Raw genomic sequence first — 25318 nt, 5'->3', positions numbered from 1 at the left:
ATCTCCAGTCACACCCCCAACACACACTCACCATCTCCAGTCACACCCCCAGCACACGCTCACCATCTTCAGTCACACCCCCAACACACACTCACCATCTCCAATCACACCCCCAACACAGGCTCACCATCTCCAGTCGCACCCCGAACACACACTCACCATCTCCAGTCACAGCCCCAACACACATTCACCATCTCCAGTCACACCCCCAACACACACTCACCATCTCCAGTCACACCCCAACACACACTCACCAACTCCAGTCACAACCCCAACACACACTCACCATCTCCAGTCACACCCACAACACACGCTCACCATCTCCAGTCACACCCACAACACACACTCACCATCTCCAGTCACACTCCCAACAAATACACACCATCTCCAGTCACACGCCCAACACACAATCACCATCTCCATTCACACCCCCAACACACATTCACCACCTCCAGTCACACCCCAACACACACTCACCATCTCCAGTCACACCCCCAACTCACACTCACCATCTCCAGTCACACCCCCAACACACACTCACCATCTCCAGTCACACCCCCAACACACACTCACCATCTCCAGCCACACCCACAACACACACTCACCCTCTCCAGTCACACCCCCAACACACACTCACCATCTCCAGTCACACCCCAACACACGCTCACAATCTCCAGTCACACACCCAACACACACTCACCATCTCCAGACACACCAACACACATTCACCATCACCAGTCACACCTCCAACACACACTCACCTTCTCCAGTCACACCCCAACACATGCTCACCATCTCCAGTCACACCCCCAACACACACTCACCATCTCCAGTCACAGCCCCAACACACACTCACCATCTCCAGTCACACCACCAACACACACTCACCATCTCCAGTCACACCCCCAACACACGCTCACCATCTCCAGTCACACCCCAACACCCACTCACCATCTCCAGTCGCACCAACATACACACACCATCTCCAGTCACAGCCCCAACACACACTCACCATCTCCAGTCACACCCCTAACACACACTCACCATCTCCATTCAGACCCCCAACACACACTCACCATCTCCAGTCACACCACCAACACACACTCACCATCTCCAGTCACACCCCCAACACACACTCACCATCTCCAGTCACACCCCAACACACGCTCACAATCTCCAGTCTCACCCCTAACACACACTCACCATCTCCAGTCACACGAACACACACTCACCTTCACCAGTCACACGTCCAACACACACTCACCATCTCCAGTCACACCCCCAACACACGCTCACCATCTCCAGTCACACCCCCAACACACACTCACCATCTCCAGTCACACCAACACACACACACCATCTCCAGTCACACCCGCAACACCCACTCACCATCTCGTCACACCCCCAACACACACTCACCATCTCCAGTCACACCCCCAACAGACACTGACCATCTCCAGTCACACCCCAACAGACACTCACCATCTCCAGTCACACCCCCAACACACACTCACCATCTCATGTCACACCCCCAACACACGCTCACCATCTCCAGTCACACCCCCAACACACACTCACCATCTCTATTCACACCCCCAACACACGCACACCATCTCCAGTCACACCCCCAACACACGCTCACCATCTCCAGTCAAACCCCCAACACACACTCACCATCTCCAGAAACACCCCCAACACACGTTCACCATCTCCAGTCACACCCCCAACACACACTCACCATCTCCAGTCACACCCCCAACACACGCTCACCATCTCCTGTCACACCCCCAACACACACTCACCATCTCCATTCAAACCCCCAACACACGCTCACCATCTCCATTCACACACCCAACACATATTCACCATCTCCAGTCACACCCCCAACACAGGCTCACCATCTCCAGTCACACTCCCAACACACACTCACCATCTCCAGTCACACCCCCAACACACATTCACCATCTCCAGTCACACCACCAACACACACTCACCATCTCCAGTCACTCCTCAACACATACTCACCACCTCCAATCACACCACCAACACACACTCACCATCTCCAGTCACACCCCCAACACACACTCACCATCTCCAGTCACACCCCCAACACACGCTCACCATCTCCACTCACACCCCCAACACACACTCACCATCTCCAGTCACACCCCCAACACACGCTCAACATCTCCAGTCACACCCCCAACACACACTCACCATCTCCAGTCACACCCCCAACACACGCTCACCATCTCCAATCACACCCCAAACACACACTCACCATCTCCAGTCACACCCGCAACACACGCTCACCATGTCCAGTCACACCCCGAACACACACTCACCATCTCCAGTCACAGCCCCAACACACATTCACCATCTCCACTTACACCCCCAACACACACTCACCATCTACAGTCACACCCCAACACACACTCACCATCACCAGTCACAACCCCAACACACATTCACCATCTCCAGTCACACCCCCAACACACGCTCACCATCTCCAGTCACACCCACAACATATACTCACCATCTCCAGTTACACTCCCATCAAATACACACCATCTCCAGTCACACGCCCAACACACAATCACCATCTCCATTCACACCCCCAACACACATTCACCACCTCCAGTCACACCCCAACACACACTCACCATCTCCAGTCCCACCCCCAACACACACACACCATTTCCAGTCACACCCCCAACACACACTCACCATCTCCAGTCAAATCCCCAACACACACTCACCATCTCCAGCCACACCCACAACATACACTCACCATCTCCAGTCACACCCCCAACACACACTCACAATCTCCAGTCACACCCCAACACACACTCACAATCTCCAGTCACGCACCCAACACTAACTCACCATCTCCAGTCACACCAACACACATTCACCATCACCAGTCACACCTCCAACACACACTCACCATCTCCAGTCACACCCCAACACACGCTCACCATCTCCAGTCACACCCCCAACACACTCTCACCATCTCCTGTCACAGCCCCAACACACGCTCACCATCTCCAGTCACACCCCAGCACACACTCACCATCACCAGTCACACCTCCAACACACACTCACCATCTCCAGTCACTCCACCAACACACACTCACCATCTCCAGTCTCACCCCCAACACACGCTCACCATCTCCAGTCACACCCCAACACACACTCACCATCTCCAGTCACACCAACACACACACACCATCTCCAGTCACAGCCCCAACACACACTCACCATCTCCAGTCACACCCCCAACACACACTCACCATCTCCAGTCAGACCGCCAACACACACTCACCATCTCCAGTCACACCCCCAACACACACTCACCATCTCCAGTCACACCCCCAACACACACGCACCATCTCCAGTCACACCCCCAACAGACAGTCACAATCTCCATTCACACCCAAACACACTCTCACCATCTCCAGTCACACCCCCAACACACACTCACCATCTCCAGTCACACCCCCAACACACGCTCACCATCTCCAGTCACACCCCCAACACACACTCACCATCTCCATTCACACCCCCAACACACGCTCACCATCTCCAGTCACACCCGCAACACACGCTCACCATCTCCAGTCACACCCCCAACACACACTCACCATCTCCAATCACACCCCCAACACACGGTCACCATCTCCAGTCACACCCCCAACACACACTGACCATCTCCATTCACACCCCCAACACACGCTCACCATCTCCAGTCACACCCCAACACACGCTCACCATCTCCAATCACACCCCCAACACACACGCACCATCTCCAGTCACACACCCAACACACGCTCACCATCTCCAGTCACACAGCCAACACTCACTCACCATCTCCAGTCACACCCCCAACACAGGATCACCATCTCCAGTCACACCCCCAGCACACACTCACCATCTCCAGTCAAACCCCCAACACACATTCACCATCTCCAGTCACACCCCCAACACACACTCACCAACTCCAGTCACACCCCCAACACACACTCACCACCTCCAGTCACACCCCCAACACACACTCACCATCTCCAGTCACACCCCAACACACGCTCACCATCTCCAGTCACACCCCCAACACACACTCACCATCTCCAGTCACAGCCCCAACACACGGTCACCAAATCCAGTCACACCACCAACACACACTCACCATCTCCAGTCTCACCCCCAACACACGCTCAACATCTCCAGTCACACCCCAACACACACTCACCATCTCCAGTCACACCAACACACACACACCATCTCCAGTCACAGCCCCAACACACACTCACCATCTCCAGTCACACCCCCAACACACACTCACCATCTCCAGTCACACCTCCAACACACACTCACCATCTCCAGTCACTCCACCAACACACACTCACCATCTCCAGTCTCACCCCCAACACACGCTCACCATCTCCAGTCACACCCCAACACACACTCACCATCTCCAGTCACACCAACACACACACACCATCTCCAGTCACAGCCCCAACACACACTCACCATCTCCAGTCACACCCCCAACACACACTCACCATCTCCAGTCAGACCCCCAACACACACTCACCATCTCCAGTCACACCCCCAACACACACACACCATCTCCAGTCACACCCCCAACACACACTCACCATCTCCAGTCACACCCCCAACAGACAGTCACAATCTCCATTCACACCCAAACACACTCTCACCATCTCCAGTCACACCCCCAACACACACTCACCATCTCCAGTCACACCCCCAACACACGCTCACCATCTCCAGTCACACCCCCAACACACACTCACCATCTCCATTCACACCCCCAACACACGCTCACCATCTCCAGTCACACCCGCAACACACGCTCACCATCTCCAGTCACACCCCCAACACACACTCACCATCTCCAATCACACCCCCAACACACGGTCACAATCTCCAGTCACACCCCCAACACACACTGACCATCTCCATTCACACCCCCAACACACGCTCACCATCTCCAGTCACACCCCAACACAAGCTCACCATTTCCAATCACACCCCCAACACACACGCACCATCTCCAGTCACACACCCAACACACGCTCACCATCTCCAGTCACACAGCCAACACTCACTCACCATCTCCAGTCACACCCCCAACACAGGCTCACCATCTCCAGTCACACCCCCAACACACACTCACCATCTCCAGTCAAACCCCCAACACACATTCACCATCTCCAGTCACACCCCCAACACACACTCACCATCTCCAGTCACACCCCCAACACACACTCACCACCTCCAGTCACACCCCCAACACACACTCACCATCTCCAGTCACACCCCAACACACGCTCACCATCTCCAGTCACACCCCCAACACACACTCACCATCTCCAGTCACAGCCCCAACACACGGTCACCAAATCCAGTCACACCACCAACACACACTCACCATCTCCAGTCTCACCCCCAACACACGCTCAACATCTCCAGTCACACCCCAACACACACTCACCATCTCCAGTCACACCAACACACACACACCATCTCCAGTCACAGCCCCAACACACACTCACCATCTCCAGTCACACCCCCAACACACACTCACCATCTCCAGTCAGACCCCCAACACACACTCACCATCTCCAGTCACACCCCCAACACACACTCACCATCTCATGTCACACCCCCAACACACACTCACCATCTCCAGTCACACCCCCAACAGACAGTCACAAACACCAGTCACACCCAAACACACTCTCACCATCTCCAGTCACACCCCCAACACACACTCACCATCTCCAGTCACACCCCCAACACACGCTCACCATCTCCAGTCACACCCCCAACACACGCTCACCATCTCCAGTCACACCCGCAACACACGCTCACCATCGCCAGTCACACCCCCAACACACGCTCACCATCTCCAGTCACACCCCCAACACACGGTCACCATCTCCAGTCACACCCCCAACACACACTCACCATCTCCATTCACTCCCCCAACACACGCTCACCATCTCCAGTCACACCCCCAACACACGCTCACCATCTCCAATCACACCCCCAACAAACACGCACCATCTCCAGTCACAGACCCAACACACGCTCACCATCTCCAGTCGCACAGCCAACACTCACTCACCATCTCCAGTCACACCCCCAACACACACTCACCATCTCCAATCACAGCCCCAACACACATTCACCATCTCCAGTCATACCCCCAACACACACTCACCATCTCCAGTCACACCACAACACACACTCACCATCTCCAGTCACAACCCCAACACATACTTACCATCTCCAGTCACACCCCCAACACACGCTCACCATCTCCAGTCACACCCACAACACACACTCACCATCTCCAGTCACACTCCCAACAAATACACACCATCTCCAGTCACACGCCCAATACACAATCACCATCTCTATTCACACCCCAACACACATTCACCACCTCCAGTCACACCCCAACACACACTCACCATCTCCAGTCACACCCCCAACACACACTCACCATCTCCAGTCACACCCCCAACACACACTCACCATCTCCAGTCACACCCCCAACACACACTCACCATCTCCAGCCACACCCACAACACACACTCACCATCTCCAGTCACACCCCCAACACACACTCACCATCTCCAGTCACACCCCAACACACGCTCACAATCTCCAGTCACACACCCAACACACACTCACCATCTCCAGTCACACCAACACACATTCACCATCACCAGTCACACCTCCAACACACACTCACCTTCTCCAGTCACACCCCAACACATGCTCACCATCTCCAGTCACACCCCCAACACACACTCACCATCTCCAGTCACAGCCCCAACACACGCTCACCATCTCCAGTCACACCACCAACACACACTCACCATCTCCAGTCACACCCCCAACACACGCTCACCATCTCCAGTCACACCCCAACATACACTCACCATCTCCAGTCACACCAACATACACACACCATCTCCAGTCACAGCCCCAACACACACTCACCATCTCCAATCATACCCCCAACACACACTCACCATCTCCAGTCACACCCCCAACACACACTCACCATCTCGTCACACCCCCAACACACACTCACCATCTCCAGTCACACCCCCAACAGACACTGACCATCTCCATGTCACACCCCAACAGACACTCACCATCTCCAGTCACACCCCCAACACACACACACCATCTCATGTCACACCCCCAACACACGCTCACCATCTCCAGTCACACCCCCAACACACACTCACCATCTCTATTCACACCCCCAACACACGCACACCATCTCCAGTCACACCCCCAACACACGCGCACCATCTCCAGTCAAACCCCCAACACACACTCACCATCTCCAGAAACACCCCCAACACACGTTCACCATCTCCAGTCACACCCCCAACACACACCCACCATCTCCAGTCACACCCCCAACACACGCTCACCATCTCCAGTCACACCCCCAACACACACTCACCATCTCCAGTCACACCCCCAACACACGCTCACCATCTCCAGTCACACCAACATACACACACCATCTCCAGTCACAGCCCCAACACACACTCACCATCTCCAATCATACCCCCAACACACACTCACCATCTCCAGTCACACCCCCAACACACGCTCACCATCTCCAGTCACACCCCCAACACACACTCACCATCTCCAGTCACACCCCAACACACACTCACCATCTCCAGTCACACCAACATACACACACCATCTCCAGTCACAGCCCCAACACACACTCACCATCTCCAATCATACCCCCAACACACACTCACCATCTCCAGTCACACCCCCAACACACACTCACCATCTCGTCACACACCCAACACACACTCACCATCTCCAGTCACACCCCCAACAGACACTGACCATCTCCATGTCAGACCCCAACAGACACTCACCATCTCCAGTCACACCCCCAACACACACACACCATCTCATGTCACACCCCAACACACGCTCACCATCTCCAGTCACACCCCCAACACACACTCACCATCTCTATTCACACCCCCAACACACGCACACCATCTCCAGTCACACCCCCAACACACGCTCACCATCTCCAGTCAAACCCCCAACACACACTCACCATCTCCAGAAACACCCCCAACACACGTTCACCATCTCCAGTCACACCCCCAACACACACTCACCATCTCCAGTCACACCCCCAACACACGCTCACCATCTCCAGTCACACCCCCAACACACACTCACCATCTCCAGTCACACCCCCAACACACACTCACCATCTCCAGTCACACCCCCAACACACGCTCACCATCTCCACTCACACCCCCAACACACACTCACCATCTCCAGGCACACGAACACACACTCACCTTCACCAGTCACACCTCCAACACACAATACAATACAATACAATACAAATCGCTTTATTGGCATGATAAGGTACATCTTATGTTGCCAAAGCATCAAAATACATTTATGGTTGAACACATAAACGCGGTTCCATTCATACAGTGTATAAACAGGTATATCCCTGAGTTTATAAATATATTTTTGCCTTGTTTATATATACTCTTGTCTTAGTTTACTGGTTGTCCCTCTGTTCATGGCAAGCTGTAACATAGTGTGCCGCCAGTGTTACACAGCTTCTCTCCTCCCCCAGTAGGAATGGGAGTTTTTGGTTGTCAGTCAGATTTCTGAATTCAGGGCATATTTGTGAGAATTTTTGATAGAAATTCTCTCTGATGCCCTGATATTTTCCACAGGCTGTGAGGAAGTGCATCTCTGTCTCAACTACTCCCTGACTGCAGTGAGAGCATATCCTGTCTTCTCTTGGCAGCCTGGTCTGCCTGTGTCTGCCTTTTTCGATCGCTAGGCTATGTTCGCTAAGTCTGTACCTTGTCAAGGTTCTTCTCAGTTTGTTATCCTTTACCATGGTCAGGTAATCAGCTATGTTGTATTGTCTGTTTAGGGCCAAGTAGCAATTGAGTTTGCTTTGGGTTTTTGTTGTTTCTGCCCAATATGACAGATATTTTTCCTTTTGCTTAGCGACGATTGTGTTGGGTCGAATTCTTTGTGTTACCCTGTCACTGTCCTGGGACTGGTTATTGTTAGTATTGTTATTAGTTACTTTATTGAGTCCCAGGACTAGTTGACTGAGGGTATTCTTCTTTATGGTCAGCTCTTGGCATTTCAGGGCGTCGTAGTGATAGCATTGGGGGTTGCTCATTTGTAGGTGATTCCAAAATTTGGTGGCTCTTTTTTGGATAGTGATTATTAATGGGTATTGGCCTAGTTCCGCCCTGCATGCGTTGTTTACTGTTTTCCTTTGAGTCCGGAGGATACTTTTACAGAATTCCGCATGTAGGATCTCAATTGGGTGTTTGTCCCATTTTGCAAAATCTTGTTGTGTTAGTGGTCCCCAGACCTCACTGCCATAGAGTGCAATTCACTCACCATCTCCAGTCACACCCCCAACACACACTCACCATCTCCAGTCACCCCCCAACACACGCTCACCATCTCCAGTCACACCCCAACACACACTCACCATCTCCAGTCACACCAACATACACACACCATCTCCAGTCACAGCCCCAACACACACTCACCATCTCCAGTCACACCCCTAACACACACTCACCATCTCCATTCAGACCCCCAACACACACTCACCATCTCCAGTCACACCCCCAACACACACTCACCATCTCCAGTCACACCTCCAACACACACTCACCATCTCCAGTCACACCCCAACACACGCTCACAATCTCCAGTCTCACCCCCAACACACACTCACCATCTCCAGTCACACGAACACACACTCACCTTCACCAGTCACACCTCCAACACACAATACAATACAATACAATACAAATCGCTTTATTGGCATGATAAGGTACATCTTATGTTGCCAAAGCATCAAAATACATTTATGGTTGAACACATAAACGCGGTTCCATTCATACAGTGTATAAACAGGTATATCCCTGAGTTTATAAATATATTTTTGCCTTGTTTATATATACTCTTGTCTTAGTTTACTGGTTGTCCCTCTGTTCATGGCAAGCTGTAACATAGTGTGCCGCCAGTGTTACACAGCTTCTCTCCTCCCCCAGTAGGAATGGGAGTTTTTGGTTGTCAGTCAGATTTCTGAATTCAGGGCATATTTGTGAGAATTTTTGATAGAAATTCTCTCTGATGCCCTGATATTTTCCACAGGCTGTGAGGAAGTGCATCTCTGTCTCAACTACTCCCTGACTGCAGTGAGAGCATATCCTGTCTTCTCTTGGCAGCCTGGTCTGCCTGTGTCTGCCTTTTTCGATCGCTAGGCTATGTTCGCTAAGTCTGTACCTTGTCAAGGTTCTTCTCAGTTTGTTATCCTTTACCATGGTCAGGTAATCAGCTATGTTGTATTGTCTGTTTAGGGCCAAATAGCAATTGAGTTTGCTTTGGGTTTTTGTTGTTTCTGCCCAATATGACAGATATTTTTCCTTTTGCTTAGCGACGATTGTGTTGGGTCGAATTCTTTGTGTTACCCTGTCACTGTCCTGGGACTGGTTATTGTTAGTATTGTTATTAGTTACTTTATTGAGTCCCAGGACTAGTTGACTGAGGGTATTCTTCTTTATGGTCAGCTCTTGGCATTTCAGGGCGTCGTAGTGATAGCATTGGGGGTTGCTCATTTGTAGGTGATTCCAAAATTTGGTGGCTCTTTTTTGGATAGTGATTATTAATGGGTATTGGCCTAGTTCCGCCCTGCATGCGTTGTTTACTGTTTTCCTTTGAGTCCGGAGGATACTTTTACAGAATTCCGCATGTAGGATCTCAATTGGGTGTTTGTCCCATTTTGCAAAATCTTGTTGTGTTAGTGGTCCCCAGACCTCACTGCCATAGAGTGCAATTCACTCACCATCTCCAGTCACACCCCCAACACACACTCACCATCTCCAGTCACACCCCAACACACGCTCACAATCTCCAGTCACACACCCAACACAAACTCACCATCTCCAGTCACACCAACACACATTCACCATCTCCAGTCACACCCCCAACACACTCTCACCATCTCCAGTCACACCCCAACACACACTCACCATCTCCAGTCACACCAACACACACACACCATCTCCAGTCACAGCCCCAACACACACTCACCATCTCCAGTCACACCCCCAACACACACTCAGCATCTCCAGTCAGACCCCCAACACACACTCACCATCTCCAGTCACACCCCCAACACACACTCACCATCTCCAGTCACACCCCCAACACACACTCACCATCTCCAGTCACACCCCCAACACACGCTCACCATCTCCAGTCACACCCCCAACACACACTCACCATCTCCAGTCACACGAACACACACTCACCTTCACCAGTCACACCTCCAACACACAATACAATACAATACAATACAAATCGCTTTATTGGCATGATAAGGTACATCTTATGTTGCCAAAGCATCAAAATACATTTATGGTTGAACACATAAACGCGGTTCCATTCATACAGTGTATAAACAGGTATATCCCTGAGTTTATAAATATATTGTCGCCTTGTTTATATATACTCTTGTCTTAGTTTACTGGTTGTCCCTCTGTTCATGGCAAGCTGTAACATAGTGTGCCGCCAGTGTTACACAGCTTCTCTCCTCCCCCAGTAGGAATGGGAGTTTTTGGTTGTCAGTCAGATTTCTGAAATCAGGGCATATTTGTGAGAATTTTTGATAGAAATTCTCTCTGATGCCCTGATATTTTCCACAGGCTGTGAGGAAGTGCATCTCTGTCTCAACTACTCCCTGACTGCAGTGAGAGCATATCCTGTCTTCTCTTGGCAGCCTGGTCTGCCTGTGTCTGCCTTTTTCGATCGCTAGGCTATGTTCGCTAAGTCTGTACCTTGTCAAGGTTCTTCTCAGTTTGTTATCCTTTACCATGGTCAGGTAATCAGCTATGTTGTATTGTCTGTTTAGGGCCAAGTAGCAATTGAGTTTGCTTTGGGTTTTTGTTGTTTCTGCCCAATATGACAGATATTTTTCCTTTTGCTTAGCGACGATTGTGTTGGGTCGAATTCTTTGTGTTACCCTGTCACTGTCCTGGGACTGGTTATTGTTAGTATTGTTATTAGTTACTTTATTGAGTCCCAGGACTAGTTGACTGAGGGTATTCTTCTTTATGGTCAGCTCTTGGCATTTCAGGGCGTCGTAGTGATAGCATTGGGGGTTGCTCATTTGTAGGTGATTCCAAAATTTGGTGGCTCTTTTTTGGATAGTGATTATTAATGGGTATTGGCCTAGTTCCGCCCTGCATGCGTTGTTTACTGTTTTCCTTTGAGTCCGGAGGATACTTTTACAGAATTCCGCATGTAGGATCTCAATTGGGTGTTTGTCCCATTTTGCAAAATCTTGTTGTGTTAGTGGTCCCCAGACCTCACTGCCATAGAGTGCAATTCACTCACCATCTCCAGTCACAACCCCAACACACGCTCACCATCTCCAGTCACACCCCAACACACACTCACCATCTCCAGTCACATCAACATACACACACCATCTCCAGTCACAGCCCCAACACACACTCACCATCTCCAGTCACACCCCTAACACACACTCACCATCTCCATTCAGACCCCCAACACACACTCACCATCTCCAGTCACACCCCCAACACACACTCACCATCTCCAGTCACACCTCCAACACACACTCACCATCTCCAGTCACACCCCAACACACGCTCACAATCTCCAGTCTCACCCCCAACACACACTCACCATCTCCAGTCACACGAACACACACTCACCTTCACCAGTCACACCTCCAACACACAATACAATACAATACAATACAAATCGCTTTATTGGCATGATAAGGTACATCTTATGTTGCCAAAGCATCAAAATACATTTATGGTTGAACACATAAACGCGGTTCCATTCATACAGTGTATAAACAGGTATATCCCTGAGTTTATAAATATATTTTCGCCTTGTTTATATATACTCTTGCCTTAGTTTACTGGTTGTCCCTCTGTTCATGGCAAGCTGTAACATAGTGTGCCGCCAGTGTTACACAGCTTCTCTCCTCCCCCAGTAGGAATGGGAGTTTTTGGTTGTCAGTCAGATTTCTGAATTCAGGGCATATTTGTGAGAATTTTTGATAGAAATTCTCTCTGATGCCCTGATATTTTCCACAGGCTGTGAGGAAGTGCATCTCTGTCTCAACTACTCCCTGACTGCAGTGAGAGCATATCCTGTCTTCTCTTGGCAGCCTGGTCTGCCTGTGTCTGCCTTTTTCGATCGCTAGGCTATGTTCGCTAAGTCTGTACCTTGTCAAGGTTCTTCTCAGTTTGTTATCCTTTACCATGGTCAGGTAATCAGCTATGTTGTATTGTCTGTTTAGGGCCAAGTAGCAATTGAGTTTGCTTTGGGTTTTTGTTGTTTCTGCCCAATATGACAGATATTTTTCCTTTTGCTTAGCGACGATTGTGTTGGGTCGAATTCTTTGTGTTACCCTGTCACTGTCCTGGGACTGGTTATTGTTAGTATTGTTATTAGTTACTTTATTGAGTCCCAGGACTAGTTGACTGAGGGTATTCTTCTTTATGGTCAGCTCTTGGCATTTCAGGGCGTCGTAGTGATAGCATTGGGGGTTGCTCATTTGTAGGTGATTCCAAAATTTGGTGGCTCTTTTTTGGATAGTGATTATTAATGGGTATTGGCCTAGTTCCGCCCTGCATGCGTTGTTTACTGTTTTCCTTTGAGTCCGGAGGATACTTTTACAGAATTCCGCATGTAGGATCTCAATTGGGTGTTTGTCCCATTTTGCAAAATCTTGTTGTGTTAGTGATCCCCAGACCTCACTGCCATAGAGTGCAATTCACTCACCATCTCCAGTCACACCCCCAACACACACTCACCATCTCCAGTCACACCCCAACACACGCTCACAATCTCCAGTCACACACCCAACACAAACTCACCATCTCCAGTCACACCAACACACATTCACCATCTCCAGTCACACCCCCAACACACTCTCACCATCTCCAGTCACACCCCAACACACACTCACCATCTCCAGTCACACCAACACACACACACCATCTCCAGTCACAGCCCCAACACACACTCACCATCTCCAGTCACACCCCCAACACACACTCAGCATCTCCAGTCAGACCCCCAACACACACTCACCATCTCCAGTCACACCCCCAACACACACTCACCATCTCCAGTCACACCCCCAACACACACTCACCATCTCCAGTCACACCCCCAACACACGCTCACCATCTCCAGTCACACCCCCAACACACACTCACCATCTCCATTCACACCCCCAACACACGCTCACCATCTCCAGTCACACCCGCAACACACGCTCACCATCTCCAATCACACCCCCAACACACACTCACCATCTCCAGTCACACCAGCACACACACACCATCTGCAGTCACAGCCTCAACACACACACACACCATCTCCAGTCACACCCCCAACACACACTCACCATCTCCAATCATACCCCCAACACACACTCACCATCTTCAGTCACACCCGCAACACACACTCACCATCTCGTCACACCCCCAACACACTCACCATCTCCAGTCAGACCCCCAACAGACACTGACCATCTCCAGTCACACCCCAACAGACACTCACCATCTCCAGTCACACCCCTAACACACACTCACCATCTCATGTCACACCCCCAACACACGCTCACCATCTCCAGTCACACCCCCAACACACACTCACCATCTCTATTCACACCCCCAACACACGCACACCATCTCCAGTCAAACCCCAACACACACTCACCATCTCCAGTCACACCCCCAACACACGCTCACCATCTCCAGTCACACCCCCAACACACACTCACCATCTCTATTCACACCCCCAACACACGCACACCATCTCCAGTCACACCCCCAACACACGCTCACCATCTCCTGTCACACCCCCAACACACGCTCACCATCTCCAGTCAAACCCCCAACACACACTCACCATCTCCAGAAACACCCCCAACACACACTCACCATCTCCAGTCACACCCCCAACACACATTCACCATCTCCAGTCACACCCCCAACACACTCTCACCATCTCCAGTCACAGCCCCAACACACGCTCACCAAATCCAGTCACTCCACCAACACACACTCACCATCTCCAGTCTCACCCCCAACACACGCTCACCATCTCCAGTCACACCCCAACACACACTCACCATCTCCAGTCACACCAACACAACACACCATATCCAGTCACAGCCCCAACACACACTCACCATCTCCAGTCACACCCCCAACACACACTCAGCATCTCCAGTCAGACCCCCAACACACACTCACCATCTCCAGTCACACCCCCAACACACACTCACCATCTCCAGTCACACCTCCAACACACACTCACCATCTCCAGTCACACCCCAACACACGCTCACAATCTCCAGTCTCACCCCCAACACACACTCACCATCTCCAGTCACACGAACACACACTCACCTTCACCAGTCACACCTCCAACACACAATACAATACAATACAATACAAATCGCTTTATTGGCATGATAAGGTACATCTTATGTTGCCAAAGCATCAAAATACATTTATGGTTGAACACATAAACGCGGTTCCATTCATACAGTGTATAAACAGGTATATCCCTGAGTTTATAAATATATTTTCGCCTTGTTTATATATACTCTTGTCTTAGTTTACTGGTTGTCCCTCTGTTCATGGCAAGCTGTAACATAGTGTGCTGCCAGTGTTACACAGCTTCTCTCCTCCCCCAGTAGGAATGGGAGTTTTTGGTTGTCAGTCAGATTTCTGAATTCAGGGCATATTTGTGAGAATTTTTGATAGAAATTCTCTCTGATGCCCTGATATTTTCCACAGGCTGTGAGGAAGTGCATCTCTGTCTCAACTACTCCCTGACTGCAGTGAGAGCATATCCTGTCTTCTCTTGGCAGCCTGGTCTGCCTGTGTCTGCCTTTTTCGATCGCTAGGCTATGTTCGCTAAGTCTGCACCTTGTCAAGGTTCTTCTCAGTTTGTTATCCTTTACCATGGTCAGGTAATCAGCTATGTTGTATTGTCTGTTTAGGGCCAAGTAGCAATTGAGTTTGCTTTGGGTTTTTGTTGTTTCTGCCCAATATGACAGATATTTTTCCTTTTGCTTAGCGACGATTGTGTTGGGTCGAATTCTTTGTGTTACCCTGTCACTGTCCTGGGACTGGTTATTGTTGGTATTGTTATTAGTTACTTTATTGAGTCCCAGGACTAGTTGACTGAGGGTATTCTTCTTTATGGTCAGCTCTTGGCATTTCAGGGCGTCGTAGTGATAGCATTGGGGGTTGCTCATTTGTAGGTGATTCCAAAATTTGGTGGCTCTTTTTTGGATAGTGATTATTAATGGGTATTGGCCTAGTTCCGCCCTGCATGCGTTGTTTACTGTTTTCCTTTGAGTCCGGAGGATACTTTTACAGAATTCCGCATGTAGGATCTCAATTGGGTGTTTGTCCCATTTTGCAAAATCTTGTTGTGTTAGTGGTCCCCAGACCTCACTGCCATAGAGTGCAATTCACTCACCATCTCCAGTCACACCCCCAACACACACTCACCATCTCCAGTCACACCCCAACACACGCTCACAATCTCCAGTCACACACCCAACACAAACTCACCATCTCCAGTCACACCAACACACATTCACCATCTCCAGTCACACCCCCAACACACTCTCACCATCTCCAGTCACAGCCCCAACACACGCTCACCAAATCCAGTCACTCCACCAACACACACTCACCATCTCCAGTCTCACCCCCAACACACGCTCACCATCTCCAGTCACACCCCAACACACACTCACCATCTCCAGTCACACCAACACACACACACCATCTCCAGTCACAGCCCCAACACACACTCACCATCTCCAGTCACACCACCAACACACACTCAGCATCTCCAGTCAGACCCCCAACACACACTCACCATCTCCAGTCACACCCCCAACACACACTCACCATCTCCAGTCACACCCCCAACACACACTCACCATCTCCAGTCACACCCCCAACACACGCTCACCATCTCCAGTCACACCCCCAACACACACACACCATTTCCAGTCACACCCCCAACACACACTCACCATCTCCAGTCAAACCCCCAACAAACACTCACCATCTCCAGCCACACCCACAACATACAATACAATACAATACAATACAAATCGCTTTATTGGCATGATAAGGTACATCTTATGTTGCCAAAGCATCAAAATACATTTATGGTTGAACACATAAACGCGGTTCCATTCATACAGTGTATAAACAGGTATATCCCTGAGTTTATAAATATATTTTCGCCTTGTTTATATATACTCTTGTCTTAGTTTACTGGTTGTCCCTCTGTTCATGGCAAGCTGTAACATAGTGTGCCGCCAGTGTTACACAGCTTCTCTCCTCCCCCAGTAGGAATGGGAGTTTTTGGTTGTCAGTCAGATTTCTGAATTCAGGGCATATTTGTGAGAATTTTTGATAGAAATTCTCTCTGATGCCCTGATATTTTCCACAGGCTGTGAGGAAGTGCATCTCTGTCTCAACTACTCCCTGACTGCAGTGAGAGCATATCCTGTCTTCTCTTGGCAGCCTGGTCTGCCTGTGTCTGCCTTTTTCGATCGCTAGGCTATGTTCGCTAAGTCTGTACCTTGTCAAGGTTCTTCTCAGTTTGTTATCCTTTACCATGGTCAGGTAATCAGCTATGTTGTATTGTCTGTTTAGGGCCAAGTAGCAATTGAGTTTGCTTTGGGTTTTTGTTGTTTCTGCCCAATATGACAGATATTTTTCCTTTTGCTTAGCGACGATTGTGTTGGGTCGAATTCTTTGTGTTACCCTGTCACTGTCCTGGGACTGGTTATTGTTAGTATTGTTATTAGTTACTTTATTGAGTCCCAGGACTAGTTGACTGAGGGTATTCTTCTTTATGGTCAGCTCTTGGCATTTCAGGGCGTCGTAGTGATAGCATTGGGGGTTGCTCATTTGTAGGTGATTCCAAAATTTGGTGGCTCTTTTTTGGATAGTGATTATTAATGGGTATTGGCCTAGTTCCGCCCTGCATGCGTTGTTTACTGTTTTCCTTTGAGTCCGGAGGATACTTTTACAGAATTCCGCATGTAGGATCTCAATTGGGTGTTTGTCCCATTTTGCAAAATCTTGTTGTGTTAGTGGTCCCCAGACCTCACTGCCATAGAGTGCAATTCACTCACCATCTCCAGTCACACCCCCAACACACACTCACCATCTCCAGTCACCCCCCAACACACGCTCACCATCTCCAGTCACACCCCAACACACACTCACCATCTCCAGTCACACCAACATACACACACCATCTCCAGTCACAGCCCCAACACACACTCACCATCGCCAGTCACACCCCTAACACACACTCACCATCTCCATTCAGGCCCCCAACACACACTCACCATCTCCAGTCACACCCCCAACACACACTCACCATCTCCAGTCACACCTCCAACACACACTCACCATCTCCAGTCACACCCCAACACACGCTCACAATCTCCAGTCTCACCCCCAACACACACTCACCATCTCCAGTCACACGAACACACACTCACCTTCACCAGTCACACCTCCAACACACAATACAATACAATACAATACAAATCGCTTTATTGGCATGATAAGGTACATCTTATGTTGCCAAAGCATCAAAATACATTTATGGTTGAACACATAAACGCGGTTCCATTCATACAGTGTATAAACAGGTATATCCCTGAGTTTATAAATATATTTTCGCCTTGTTTATATATACTCTTGTCTTAGTTTACTGGTTGTCCCTCTGTTCATGGCAAGCTGTAACATAGTGTGCCGCCAGTGTTACACAGCTTCTCTCCTCCCCCAGTAGGAATGGGAGTTTTTGGTTGTCAGTCAGATTTCTGAATTCAGGGCATATTTGTGAGAATTTTTGATAGAAATTCTCTCTGATGCCCTGATATTTTCCACAGGCTGTGAGGAAGTGCATCTCTGTCTCAACTACTCCCTGACTGCAGTGAGAGCATATCCTGTCTTCTCTTGGCAGCCTGGTCTGCCTGTGTCTGCCTTTTTCGATCGCTAGGCTATGTTCGCTAAGTCTGTACCTTGTCAAGGTTCTTCTCAGTTTGTTATCCTTTACCATGGTCAGGTAATCAGCTATGTTGTATTGTCTGTTTAGGGCCAAGTAGCAATTGAGTTTGCTTTGGGTTTTTGTTGTTTCTGCCCAATATGACAGATATTTTTCCTTTTGCTTAGCGACGATTGTGTTGGGTCGAATTCTTTGTGTTACCCTGTCACTGTCCTGGGACTGGTTATTGTTAGTATTGTTATTAGTTACTTTATTGAGTCCCAGGACTAGTTGACTGAGGGTATTCTTCTTTATGGTCAGCTCTTGGCATTTCAGGGCGTCGTAGTGATAGCATTGGGGGTTGCTCATTTGTAGGTGATTCCAAAATTTGGTGGCTCTTTTTTGGATAGTGATTATTAATGGGTATTGGCCTAGTTCCGCCTTGCATGCGTTGTTTACTGTTTTCCTTTGAGTCCGGAGGATACTTTTACAGAATTCCGCATGTATGATCTCAATTGGGTGTTTGTCCCATTTTGCAAAATCTTGTTGTGTTAGTGGTCCCCAGACCTCACTGCCATAGAGTGCAATTCACTCACCATCTCCAGTCACACCCCCAACACACACTCACCATCTCCAGTCACACCCCAACACACGCTCACAATCTCCAGTCACACACCCAACACAAACTCACCATCTCCAGTCACACCAACACACATTCACCATCTCCAGTCACACCCCCAACACACTCTCACCATCTCCAGTCACACCCCAACACACACTCACCATCTCCAGTCACACCAACACACACACACCATCTCCAGTCACAGCCCCAACACACACTCACCATCTCCAGTCACACCCCCAACACACACTCAGCATCTCCAGTCAGACCCCCAACACACACTCACCATCTCCAGTCACACCCCCAACACACACTCACCATCTCCAGTCACACCCCCAACACACACTCACCATCTCCAGTCACACCCCCAACACACGCTCACCATCTCCAGTCACACCCCCAACACACACTCACCATCTCCATTCACACCCCCAACACACGCTCACCATCTCCAGTCACACCCGCAACACACGCTCACCATCTCCAATCACACCCCCAACACACACTCACCATCTCCAGTCACACCAGCACACACACACCATCTGCAGTCACAGCCTCAACACACACACACACCATCTCCAGTCACACCCCCAACACACACTCACCATCTCCAATCATACCCCCAACACACACTCACCATCTTCAGTCACACCCGCAACACACACTCACCATCTCGTCACACCCCCAACACACACTCACCATCTCCAGTCAGACCCCCAACAGACACTGACCATCTCCAGTCACACCCCAACAGACACTCACCATCTCCAGTCACACCCCCAACACACACTCACCATCTCATGTCACACCCCCAACACACGCTCACCATCTCCAGTCACACCCCCAACACACACTCACCATCTCTATTCACACCCCCAACACACGCACACCATCTCCAGTCAAACCCCAACACACACTCACCATCTCCAGTCACACCCCCAACACACGCTCACCATCTCCAGTCACACCCCCAACACACACTCACCATCTCTATTCACACCCCCAACACACGCACACCATCTCCAGTCACACCCCCAACACACGCTCACCATCTCCTGTCACACCCCCAACACACGCTCACCATCTCCAGTCAAACCCCCAACACACACTCACCATCTCCAGAAACACCCCCAACACACACTCACCATCTCCAGTCACACCCCCAACACACATTCACCATCTCCAGTCACACCCCCAACACACTCTCACCATCTCCAGTCACAGCCCCAACACACGCTCACCAAATCCAGTCACTCCACCAACACACACTCACCATCTCCAGTCTCACCCCCAACACACGCTCACCATCTCCAGTCACACCCCAACACACACTCACCATCTCCAGTCACACCAACACACACACACCATCTCCAGTCACAGCCCCAACACACACTCACCATCTCCAGTCACACCCCCAACACACACTCAGCATCTCCAGTCAGACCCCCAACACACACTCACCATCTCCAGTCACACCCCCAACACACACTCACCATCTCCAGTCACACCCCCAACACACACTCACCATCTCCAGTCACACCCCCAACACACGCTCACCATCTCCAGTCACACCCCCAACACACACTCACCATCTCCATTCACACCCCCAACACACGCTCACCATCTCCAGTCACACCCGCAACACACGCTCACCATCTCCAGTCACACCCCCAACACACACTCACCATCTCCATTCACACCCCCAACACACACTCACCATCTCCAGTCACACCAGCACACACACACCATCTGCAGTCACAGCCCCAACACACACACACACCATCTCCAGTCACACCCCCAACACACACTCACCATCTCCAATCATACCCCCAACACACACTCACCATCTTCAGTCACACCCGCAACACACACTCACAATCTCGTCACACCCCCAACACACACTCACCATCTCCAGTCAGACCCCCAACAGACACTGACCATCTCCAGTCACACCCCAACAGACACTCACCATCTCCAGTCACACCCCCAACACACACTCACCATCTCATGTCACACCCCCAACACACGCTCACCATCTCCAGTCACACCCCCAACACACACTCACCATCTCTATTCACACCCCCAACACACGCACACCATCTCCAGTCAAACCCCAACACACACTCACCATCTCCAGTCACACCCCCAACACACGCTCACCATCTCCAGTCACACCCCCAACACACACTCACCATCTCTATTCACACCCCCAACACACGCACACCATCTCCAGTCACACCCCCAACACACGCTCACCATCTCCTGTCACACCCCCAACACACGCTCACCATCTCCAGTCAAACCCCCAACACACACTCACCATCTCCAGTCACACACCCAACACACGCTCACCATCTCCAGTCACACCCCCAACACACACTAACCATCTCCAGTCACACCCCCAACACACACTCACCATCTCCAGTCACACCCCCAACACACATTCACCATCTCCAGTCACAGCCCCAACACACGCTCACCAAATCCAGTCACTCCACCAACACACACTCACCATCTCCAGTCTCACCCCCAACACACGCTCACCATCTCCAGTCACACCCCAACACACACTCACCATCTCCAGTCACACCAACACACACACACCATCTCCAGTCACAGCCCCAACACACACTCACCATCTCCACTCACACCCCCAACACACACTCACCATCTCCAGTCAGACCCCCAACACACACTCACCATCTCCAGTCACACCCCCAACACACACTCACCATCTCCAGTCACACCCCCAACACACACTCACCATCTCCAGTCACACCCCCAACACACGCTCACCATCTCCAGTCACACCCCCAACACACACTCACCATCTCCATTCACACCCCCAACACACACTCACCATCTCCAGTCACACCCGCAACACACGCTCACCATCTCCACTCACACCCCCAACACACGCTCACCATCTCCAATCACACCCCCAACACACATTCACCATCTCCAGTCACAGCCCCAACACACACTCACCATCTCCATTCACACCCCCAACACACGCTCACCATCTCCAGTCACACCCCCAACACACGCTCACCATCTCCAATCACACCCCCAACACACACTCACCATCTCCAGTCACACCAACACACACACACCATCTGCAGTCACAGCCCCAACACACACACACACCATCTCCAGTCACACACCCAACACACACTCTCCCTCTCCAATCATACCCCCAACAAACACTCACCCTCTCCAGTCACAGCCGCAACACACACTCACCATCTCGTGACACCCCCAACACACACTCACCATCTCCAGTCACACCCCCAACAGACACTGACCATCTCCAGTCACACCCCAACAGACACTCACCATCTCCAGTCACACCCCCAACACACACTCACCATCTCATGTCACACCCCCAACACACGCTCACCATCTCCAGTCACACCCCCAACACACACTCACCATCTCTATTCACACCCCCAACACACGCACACCATCTCCATTCACACCCCCAACACACACTCAGCATCTCCAGTCAGACCCCCAACACACACTCACCATCTCCAGTCACACCCCCAACACACACTCACCATCTCCAGTCACACCCCCAACACACACTCACCATCTCCAGTCACACCCCCAACACACGCTCACCATCTCCAGTCACACCCCCAACACACACGCACCATCTCCATTCACACCCCCAACACACGCTCACCATCTCCAGTCACACCCGCAACACACGCTCACCATCTCCAATCACACCCCCAACACACACTCACCATCTCCAGTCACACCAGCACACACACACCATCTGCAGTCACAGCCTCAACACACACACACACCATCTCCAGTCACACCCCCAACACACACTCACCATCTCCAATCATACCCCCAACACACACTCACCATCTTCAGTCACACCCACAACACACACTCACCATCTCGTCACACCCCCAACACACACTCACCATCTCCAGTCAGACCCCCAACAGACACTGACCATCTCCAGTCACACCCCAACAGACACTCACCATCTCCAGTCACACCCCCAACACACACTCACCATCTCATGTCACACCCCCAACACACGCTCACCATCTCCAGTCACACCCCCAACACACACTCACCATCTCTATTCACACCCCCAACACACGCACACCATCTCCAGTCAAACCCCAACACACACTCACCATCTCCAGTCACACCCCCAACACACGCTCACCATCTCCAGTCACACCCCCAACACACACTCACCATCTCTATTCACACCCCCAACACACGCACACCATCTCCAGTCACACCCCCAACACACGCTCACCATCTCCTGTCACACGCCCAACACACGCTCACCATCTCCAGTCAAACCCCCAACACACACTCACCATCTCCAGAAACACCCCCAACACACACTCACCATCTCCAGTCACACCCCCAACACACATTCACCATCTCCAGTCACACCCCCAACACACTCTCACCATCTCCAGTCACAGCCCCAACACACGCTCACCAAATCCAGTCACTCCACCAACACACACTCACCATCTCCAGTCTCACCCCCAACACACGCTCACCATCTCCAGTCACACCCCAACACACACTCACCATCTCCAGTCACACCAACACACACACACCATCTCCAGTCACAGCCCCAACACACGCTCACCATCTCCAGTCACACCCCCAACACACACTCAGCATCTCCAGTCAGACCCCCAACACACACTCACCATCTCCAGTCACACCCCCAACACACACTCACCATCTCCAGTCACACCCCCAACACACACTCACCATCTCCAGTCACACCCCCAACACACGCTCACCATCTCCAGTCACACCCCCAACACACACTCACCATCTCCATTCACACCCCCAACACACGCTCACCATCTCCAGTCACACCCGCAACACACGCTCACCATCTCCAGTCACACCCCCAACACACACTCACCATCTCCATTCACACCCCCAACACACACTCACCATCTCCACTCACACCAGCACACACACACCATCTGCAGTCACAGCCCCAACACACACACACACCATCTCCAGTCACACCCCCAACACACACTCACCATCTCCAATCATACCCCCAACACACACTCACCATCTTCAGTCACACCCGCAACACACACTCACAATCTCGTCACACCCCCAACACACACTCACCATCTCCAGTCAGACCCCCAACAGACACTGACCATCTCCAGTCACACCCCAACAGACACTCACCATCTCCAGTCACACCCCCAACACACACTCACCATCTCATGTCACACCCCCAACACACGCTCACCATCTCCAGTCACACCCCCAACACACACTCACCATCTCTATTCACACCCCCAACACACGCACACCATCTCCAGTCAAACCCCAACACACACTCACCATCTCCAGTCACACCCCCAACACACGCTCACCATCTCCAGTCACACCCCCAACACACACTCACCATCTCTATTCACGCCCCCAACACACGCACACCATCTCCAGTCACACCCCCAACACACGCTCACCATC

This window comes from Somniosus microcephalus, chromosome 3 (assembly GCF_052327205.1).
Source record: "Somniosus microcephalus isolate GS21.2 chromosome 3, FLI_Smic_1.0, whole genome shotgun sequence".
NCBI classification, from domain to species: Eukaryota; Metazoa; Chordata; class Chondrichthyes; order Squaliformes; family Somniosidae; genus Somniosus; species Somniosus microcephalus.
The sequence above is the reverse complement of the archived record's forward strand: the minus strand, read 5'-3'. Positions refer to the sequence as shown.